This window comes from Schistocerca cancellata, chromosome 1, assembly GCF_023864275.1.
Source record: "Schistocerca cancellata isolate TAMUIC-IGC-003103 chromosome 1, iqSchCanc2.1, whole genome shotgun sequence".
In the NCBI taxonomy this organism is placed as follows: Eukaryota; Metazoa; Arthropoda; class Insecta; order Orthoptera; family Acrididae; genus Schistocerca; species Schistocerca cancellata.
The window spans coordinates 775,133,252-775,142,836 of record NC_064626.1 but is presented as its reverse complement, the minus strand read 5'-3'; the positions used below and the strand labels follow the sequence as shown (position 1 = coordinate 775,142,836).

At 48.3% G+C, this 9,585-nt stretch overlaps 1 non-coding gene across 1 annotated transcript; it reads left to right on the top strand.

Moving 5' to 3' along the window:
- Positions 1-7,619: 7,619 nt before the first annotated feature.
- Positions 7,620-7,694, top strand: Trnas-cga (transfer RNA serine (anticodon CGA)). The gene has a single exon. It is a non-coding gene; the product is annotated as a tRNA-Ser (tRNA).
- Positions 7,695-9,585: the final 1,891 nt, after the last annotated feature.

The window sequence follows — 9,585 nt, the reverse complement described above, 5'->3', positions numbered from 1 at the left end:
TCTTTTTAATTCTCTCCACTGTCGTATGTGGTCTACACTTTCCACATACAGCATATTTCGTTTCACGCTACGTCACGTTTGTTCCTGTTATGATAACCTTTACCTTTCATGTCAAAAAGACAAGGCTTCATTTCATATTGTCAGTTGAAACACTCGCGCGCTCTTTTCACCAAGTTGCCATTTCTACCTTCTGTGTTCTCAAAGCCACTTTGTCCACACACCACGGAAGCTGTGAAGTGAACAATGGCTGACGTCTTCAGCGGTTGAAGGCACACGTGTGACCATACGCTTCGGCTTCTATCGGGAAATTCGTGTAACATAGAACGCGGGGTGGACGTACCGCCTTAGGTAGCGCGCGCAACTGCGCAATCTCTTTTGCGCTGTGTGGTTCAAATTCAAATGGCTCCAAGCACTATGAGACTTAACATCTGAGGTCATCAGTCCCCTAGACTTAGAACTACTAAAACCTAACTAGCCTAAGGACATCACACACATACATGCCCGAGGCAGGATTCGAGCCTGCGACCGTAGCAGCTGCGCGGTTCCGGACTGAAGCGCCTAGAACCGCTCGGCCACAGCGGCCGGCTGAGCTGTGTGGAACGTGTGAACAGGCACTAGGGCATCAGCTGTGCTTCACACTTGATTTCATTTCTCGATATTTTCGCCAGAGACGGTAGTATCAGAACATCTTCGACGAGCATCAACTTCGAGATAGGATGAATTCAGCTGACCACTTGTTAAAATGAACGAGGTGTCTACTCTAACTTTCACCAAAAATAGATAAATTCCTGTTGATACTAAACCGTGCCATACAACAGATTTCATTACGACGTCCTATTCCCGTTAATCCATGTACACGACGTTCACACAATGCGACCACACTAAAAAGACTAGCAAATCAAATTGCTCCGGAGGTCAAATTTGCACTTGACTAACGTCATTGCATTGCACGAATCGTACCAACACAATTAAATGCAAAATTTATTTGATATCAACAATATCTCTGTGGCAGATAGTCTCCGAACTTTCAATGAATTTGTCATGATCAGTGAAAATTTGTGACAGAGGAGGATTAAGATTTCTTGCATTTCGCCAGCAGCGCCACAACGATTTGCTATCTGTGCACGCCTCCACATCTCACTTAAACTTTCATTGTCACTGATGTTCCCATCTACGATTTGTCCTCGATGGTGAGTGTTCATCGGAGGTGAGTGTATCATCTGGAGTGCCCCAGGGAAGTGTGGTAGGTCTGATGTTGTTTTCTATCTACATAAATGATCTTTTGGATAGGGTGGATAGCAATGTGCGGCTGTTTGCTGATGATGGTGTGGTGTACGGGAAGGTGTCGTCGTTGAGTGACTGTAGCAGGATACAAGATGACTTTGACAGGATTTGTGATTGTTGTAAAGAATGGCAGCTAACTCTAAATATAGATAAATCTAAATTAATGCAGATGAATAGGAAAAAGAATACCGTAATTTTTGAATACTCCATTAGTAGTGTAGCGCTTGACACAGTCACGTCGATTAAATATTTGGGCGTAACATTGCACAGCGATATGAAGTGGGACAAGCATGTAATGGCAGTTGTGGGGAAGGCGGATAGTCGTCTTCGGTTCATTGGTAGAATTTTGGGAAGATGTGGTTCATCTGTAAAGGAGACCCTCTTATAAAACACTAATACGACCTATTCTTGAGTACTGCTCGAGCGTTTGGGATCCCTATCAGGTCGGTTTGAGGGAGGACATAGAAGCAATTCAGAGGCGGGCTGCTAGATTTGTTACTGGTAGGTTTGATCATCACGCGAGTGTTACGGAAATGCTTCAGGAACTCGGGTGGGAGTCTCTGGAGGAAAGGGGGCGCTCTTTTTATGAATCGCTACTGAGGAAATTTAGAGAACCAGCATTTGAGGCTGACTGCCGCCAACTTATATTTCGCGGAAAGACTACAAAGATAAGAGAGATTAGGGCTCGTACAGAAGCATATAGGCAGTAATTTTTCCCTCGTTCTGTTTGGGAGTGGAACAGGGAGAGAAGATGCTAGTTGTGGTACGAGGTACCCTCCGCCACAAACCGTATGGTGGATTTCGGAATATGTATGCAGATACTGCAGGAGTCCAAATTCTTGTTGTTCCTGCAAATCCTAGCCGTAGATTTCCGTCTGTACAAGCAAGGTCTTATGTGCTGTCGGCGTTGATGACTATAATGTTCTCGAAGGTATACTGACCCCCTGTTGCTACTTCTTAGCACAAAATTTCGACAACGTCGCTCATTATGTGATGCATTGTACGTCAGGGAACACCTCATGAATGTAACGAGCTGCGCTGCGAAATATTGAGTCTACAGGACATAGCAATCCGATAGCATACCGTCGAGAACATTATACACTATCTGATCAAAAGTAACTGAACACTGGCATGTAATGCGGAATTGACCGCTAGATGTCACGGGGGGCGAAGCCGCCAGTACAAAATGAGGCGGGGAGTTGTCAGTAGAGAGGCAGTGACAGCAGAATGGGTAGGTTAGGAGAGCTTATTGACTTCGAGTGTTGTCTACTCATTATACGTCACTTGGATAATTAACCCATCGGAGACATTTCAGCTTGTCTGAAGCTGCCCAAGTCGACTGTTGCGACTGAGAAGTGGAAAAGCGAAGGAACAACAACAGCTAAACAAAGACCAGGCACAAAAAAATGTTCAAATGTGTGTGAAATCTTATGGGACTTAACTGCTAAGGTCATCAGTCCCTACGCTTACACACTACTTAACCTAAATTATCCTACGGACAAACACACACACCAATGCCCGAGGGAGGACTCGAACCTCCGCCGGGGACCAGCCGCACAGTCCATGACTGCAGCGCCTCAGACCGCTCGGTTAATCCCGCGCAGCTGTGTTTAGATGCAATAGTCTTGGTCCTCTGGTCCAACTATACCTATCATTGACTGGAAATGGAATATTTGGAGAACATTTGCAGCAATTCATGGACTTCATGTTTCCAAACAACGATGAAATTTTTATGGGTAACAATGTGCCATGTCACGAGGTCACAGTTGTTCGCAATTGGTTTGAAGAACACTCTGGACATCTGGAGCGAGTGATGTGGCTACCCAGATCGTCCGTCATGAATCCCGTCGGACGCCGGCCGCGGTGGCCGGGCGATTCTAAGCGCTTCAGTCCGGAACCGCGCGACTGCTACGGTCGCAGTTTCGAATCCTGCCTCGGGCATGGATGTGTGTGATTTCCTTAGGTTAGTTAGGTTTAAGTTGTTCTAAGTTCTATGGGACTGATAATCTCAGATGTTAAGTCCCATAGTGGTCAGAGCCATTTGAACCAATCCCGTCGGACATTTACGGGACATAGTCGAGAGGTGGTTCGTGCACAAAATCTTGCACCGACAACACTTCCGCAATTATGGACGGCTATAGAGGCACCATGGTTCAATATTTCTGCAGGGGGCTTCCAATGACTTGATGAGTTCAAGCCACGTCCATTCGCTGTACTACGGTGCGAATAAAAGGAGGTCCGACACGATATTAGGATGTATCCCATGACTTTTGTCGCTACAGTGTACACCTTTATATCTTTTCTGTGCAATTAATTCATTTACACCTTACCCTCAAGTTCGAACCTTAATAAGCCGAAACTGTTCTCTCCTTCCTCCACCTCAGAGCACGGCTCCGTTCCAGGAACTTCAGCGCGCTGGGCAGCGCCTGCGTGACCCCTGCGTCTCCTGCCGACGTACCGGTCGTGTGTGCGCGGCGAGCGGCCCGTAATTTTCGATTCCATATTTCGGCGCCTGGGGGCGCGCTGTGTAGCGCCGTGTCGTGCGGGCCCGACCTCGACGCCGCCCCAGGCGTACACAGCCGGAGCGCGGAGGCAGCGAGTGGGCCGGCCGCAGCCGCCGCCACCGGCCACGGCGGCCTTGCAGCGAGCCGCGGACCCTGCTGGCCGCCTGGCATTCCTCGCCGCGGGTCATAAACGTCAATTACCTAAACGGCCGGCTCTTATTAATGACCGCAGGTGTGAACTTTCTTTCCGTGTTAAACTCCCGGCGCGGCGTGGCGAGCCGCTAATTAATTTCCTCCAGTGCGCAGCTAGCAGCACACTTTCTACTCCGTGAAAGGCGACTCTTTTAATTGAAGCTCGCGCTCTGCGTTTGTCACTGCCTCGCAGTTTCTGCTGTCACGGGCGTGATTGCTTTCGCAACGAATGCGTCCGTATTACGCCTGACCGCTCGCGGCGTTGCGTCGAACGCCCGATCTGCGATAACCGTCGAAATTTATACACGTCGGAAACGTTTACAGATAGGCTTTCGACAGATGCATGAGTGTGGAATACTGAGGCGCGCCTAGAACTTGAAACGAAGAGCAGTGTGTGTTGGGTTGGGTTGTTGTGGCTGAGGAGACCAGACAGCGAGGTCATCCGTCTCATCCGAGCGGTCGAAAGCGCTGCAGTCGTGGACTGTGCGGCTGGTCCCGGCGTAGGTTCGAGTCCTCCCTCGGGCATGGGTGTGTGTGTTTGTCCTTAGGATAATTTAGGTTAAGTAGTGTGTAAGCTTAGGGACTGATGACCTTAGCAGTTAAGTCCCATAAGATTTCACACACATTTGAACATTTTTTTCTGCCTGGTCTTTGTTTAGCTGTTGTTCCTTCGCTTTTCCTCTTCTCAGTCGCAACAGTCGACTTGGGCAGCTTCAGACAAGCTGAATTACTCCCCGTATTATAATCTAAACACGGTAATTAACTATTATGATGGCAGTTCCGTACAGGCTGGGAAACAATACGTTACGGCTTTAAAAGTTATCATATTTTCCATTCACTGGATCCTATCCATCGAGAACGTAGTGATTTTGACCGACTGCTGCTTCATCATCTGCCTATGGTGGCGTCATTGGATGACCGTAATGGAAGAGTGTGTTAATATGGCTCCCCTTTCTCGCCTCTTAATGTTGGAGTTTGAAGCTGAAGACGCTACGTATCCTTTTATACACACGGTTCAGTCACATTGTGATCACTGCCTGTGTTCGACATCAACAGGCAATAACCACTTACCGACGGCAGGTGGCTACGCCAACAGTGCAGGTCACATAAAGGGTATCGGGGAGCGGAAAACAGTGGAGTTGCTGTTGTAATGTTGAAACGAAGTACTTTATTCGACGTCCAAAAGGGTATTGAAACCTGGTTTCGCAGGACAGAGCGGATCAGGTTATAGTTATGGAGAGGGGTCAAGATCAGTTGCACAAAACACACAAACTTTATCTTCCTAAAAAAATTTAATCACACATGCCCTTAAAAGGATTCCAAAACAATACGACTAAAGGCCGAACAAAAGTTGTTAAAACTGCTTTAAGGAATATACACGGCTGAAGGCCTTAGTTAACTAAAAGAAAAATATTTTACATAAATACTCGGCTGAAGGCCACACATTGGACGTTGAAGAACTGAAGGCTTAAGGTCTGAATAAGAAAGATTTGAAATAGAGCGAAATCTCCCTTTTTAAAATAAGTTTTAAACAATTCAATCTTGAAACCTTAATTTAAGTCGGCTGAAGGCCTTAGTTTAAAATTAAAACAAACTAAATTAATAGACGGTTGAACGCCTCGCACAGTACTTGAGACAAAAGAAAATCGTAATCTAAAAACAACAGAAAAGTGGTGCTCAGAAGTGTTCCAAGGATCGACCTGAAGAGGTAACTCTAACATAAGTTTAGCTGATACAGGCAGCCAAGAGTAAGATTAAATAATCAGATGGCAACCCGACCCAGGGACGGCTGAAGGGCCGACCAACAACCTAATCAATTCCGCTGCGCCGACCAACGGCACGACAACGGAAAGTATCAGCCGGGGACGAAGATAACAGCAGCATCACGTCTTATAAATTGGCGTCTAAAAAGAGCCAAAGCACAATAACGACTCAAAAATATGAACAACACCAAAGGCTGTCAAACTATACGCGGTACGGACAGCATCAACACAACGAGGAAACACACATTCGCTGCTCTGCCCAACCGACCGACTGCCTACTCCAGTACGCAGATAGCATTCATAACTGCTCAGTGGAGATCACAGAAGCTAGAAACACGTAAATACTTACACCAAGAACTCGAACAATCGTAAAAGCAATCACTGTGGAACAACAAGGACGAATCACAAGTCGACACAGACAGATAACCCACAAGCGGTCGGCGACCAAATACACCTCGTCCGATGAGACGACCGACCGAACGACCAACCGAGGTCGTCCCCACTCAAGCCGTGTGTGTCGGCAACGGTCGGGCCAGTCTTGGCTGTCCGGACCTCACAGCAGCTGCATCCGAACTCAATTCCATGCCCGTTCGAAACTCGGAGACACGGCGACCCGAGCACACTGGTTCGGACCCAACCATGCAGAGGTAACACTTGCCCACTGGCCACGACATCTCTGCACAAGGAAGAAACCGACCCACGTCCGGCAAGATGACCAACTGACGAGGCCCAGAAACGGTAGGCAACTGCTCCACAGGCAACAGATCACATGGGTGAACGACTGCTACGCAGATGTGCTCGGGCGAATAGACGTCCAACTGTTGAGAACTGACCGCCCAGATGAATCTAGGGGCTACCAACAGTTTCCCCTCAGCGACCGCTCAGGGAACTTTGCTGCGTATGGACTTCCGCATTAGGCAACTGTTCCGTGCAGCCATGGTGACTGCTGTTCATCGGCAACAGAGGTTGGAGCTTCCACGCCAATACCGCAACTGTACGTGCACTGAGTGGTGACGGGTGTCGTTTCCAGATGAATCGTATTCTATCTCCTTTGAACAGATGGCTGTTGGCAGGTACGGCCTAAAAGGCCTGAAACCAAACAAAGAGGGCTGATCTCGTCATTCTGAAAGGTACAATCGACCAAAGCAAGTTTGCATCTGTCACTGGGGACCATGTCCACCCCTACAAACTGTTTGGTTTTTAGAATGAGATTTTCACTCTGCAGCGGAGCGTGTGCTGACATGAAACTTCCTGCCAGATTAAAACTGTGTGCCAGACCGAGACTCGAACTCGGGATCTTTGCCTTTCGCGGGCAAGTGCTCTACCAACTGAGCTACCCAAACATGACTCACGCCCCGTCCTCACAGATTTACTTCTGCCACATGTGGCCGGCGGTGGCTGGCGCACCCAGCGTCTGCCCCGCTTCCAGCTGCGGCTTCATCCAGAGTTAAAAAAATAAAGTGTCGGGCAGCCAGCTATATGTCGGCTGAGTCGAAGAAGCGGCCTGGTTGGCTCGACCGCTCCTTGCATCCACGTACGGCGTATTTCACCTAGCTTCCTCAGATGTTTCCAGAATGAGATTTTCACTCTGCAGAGGAGTGTGCGCTGATATGAAACTTCTTGGCAGATTAAAACTGAACTTGAGTCTCGGTCTGGCACACAGTTTTAATCTACCAGGAAGTTTCATGTCAGGGCACACTCCGCTGCAGAGTGAAAATCTCATTCTGGAAACATCCCCCAGGCTGTGGCTAAGCCATGTCTCCGCAATATCCTTTCTTTCAGGTGTGCTAGTTCTGCAAGGTTCGCAGGAGAGCCTTTGGAAAGTAGGAGACGAGGCACTGGCAGAAGTAAAGCTGTGAGGACGGGGCGTGAGTCGTGCTTGGGTAGCTCAGTTGGTAGAGCACTTGCCCGCGAAAGGCAAAGGTCCCGAGTTCGAGTCTCGGTCCGGCAGACAGTTTTAATCTGCCAGGAAGTTTCTTGTTTGGTTTTTCCTCGACTGTATGACATCTACCAGCTGGACAATGCAGTGCTTTACACAGCTCCCCGTGTACGTGAGTGGTTCGAAGAGCACCAGGATGAATTTACCGTACTCCCCTCACCACCAAGCTCCCAGAATTTAAACCCAATCGAGAATGAGTGAGACCACCTGTATCGAGCTGTTCGCACCATGGGTCCTCAACGGAAAAACCTAGCGCAGCCGGGCACAGCACTGGACTAGGCGTGGCTGCACATCCTCAGTACCTTCCAGAGCCTCATTGATTCTCTTTCTACACGGCCGCTCTACAAAAGATTACTGAGGCTTTTGACAGGTGATCACAAATGGTTCAAATGGCTCTAAGCACTATGTTCCCCTAGAACATAGAACTACTTAAACCTAACTAACCTAAGGACAGCCGGCCGGTGTGGCCGTGCGGTTAAAGGCGCTTCAGTCTGGAACCGCGTGACCACTACGGTCGCAGGTTCGAATCCTGCCTCGGGCATGGATGTGTGTGATGTCCTTAGGTTAGTTAAGTTTAAGTAGTTCTAAGTTCTAGGGGACTTATGACCACAGCAGTTGAGTCCCATAGTGCTCAGAGCCATTTTTTAACCTAAAGACATCACACACATCAATGCCCGAAGCAGGATTGGAACCGGCGACCGTAGCAACAGAGCGGTTCCGGACTGAAGCGCCTAGAACCGCTCGGCCACAGCGGCCGGCAGGTGATCACATAATGTGACAGGACTGTGTGCGTGTTTAGCTGTACTGATGAGGCTGAATGACTATCCTCCCACCATCTCGGTTGTGCTGCGAATCGGACTCGGGTACTCTGTACAAAAGTCACCCACAACTTACCTGCCCACCATAATTGTACAAGAAGTATAAAGAGTAAACTAAGCTTTCCAAATAGCCTTATACTGTTCCCATAGTCAACAATAGAAGACCAGATAACCGTTCTGCAGTACGCTCTCGATGCAAATGAAGTGAGAGGCAGAACTGGATCCGAGAGTCAGTCATTGGCAGCAGGCCGCGAGGTGACGGCTCGCCCGTAATCTGTCTCTGTCGTCGCCGCCATATTAAATACCTGCAGCGTTCTTACCGGTGCCGCACACAATGGGGGCATTAATACTGTTCGCTGCGCGCGCGTAGCCTCGCAAATGCGCCTTGGCGGGGAACACGCGACGCGACAGTAATTAATAAGTTACTGCCGTCGCCCCTCGCACCCCGCTACCTACGCCGACAAATGGATGTCGTAAATCCTGGGAAATAACTGAGTACGGCGGACGCTGCGGCACTAATACCGGTGCCGACTGCAGTTTTCAGTTAGTGCACGGTATAATTAGGCGAGAACGAACAGTAAACACACTGGCAGTCGGAGCTAGACACACTGCGAGAAGGCAGCCGTAACGATTTAATAGCGGAACTCAGCATTTGCTTCTGTTTCAGTTGTTCGGCAGTATATTACCGGGTTTTAATTAACTTTCTATAAGTCACGTTGTCGGTGGGTGAGAAACAGCTTAACAAACAGTGACACATAGCGAGGCTAAAAGAAGTAGATCTTATTTTGGCAGCAGTTTGATGTAACTCCGTGTTCAAAGATACCAATATACATTTCAATTACACCGACATTTGTCCATGCAAAATGAAACGCAGAGCCATTTATGAATGCACCAACTTCACCAACTCACTAACCAGTTCTTCGTACTGCCTTCAAACAAGCAGAAATGTATGGTCCTATTCAGTTCCTATTTCCGTACAAAATAGGGCTGTCCATAGCTGAAAATACTATTATTACCTCTATTTTAAGAACAAGCGTGCTAACGGTACTCGTACTACACTTTCGATTTTCGTGAGGGATACGTTA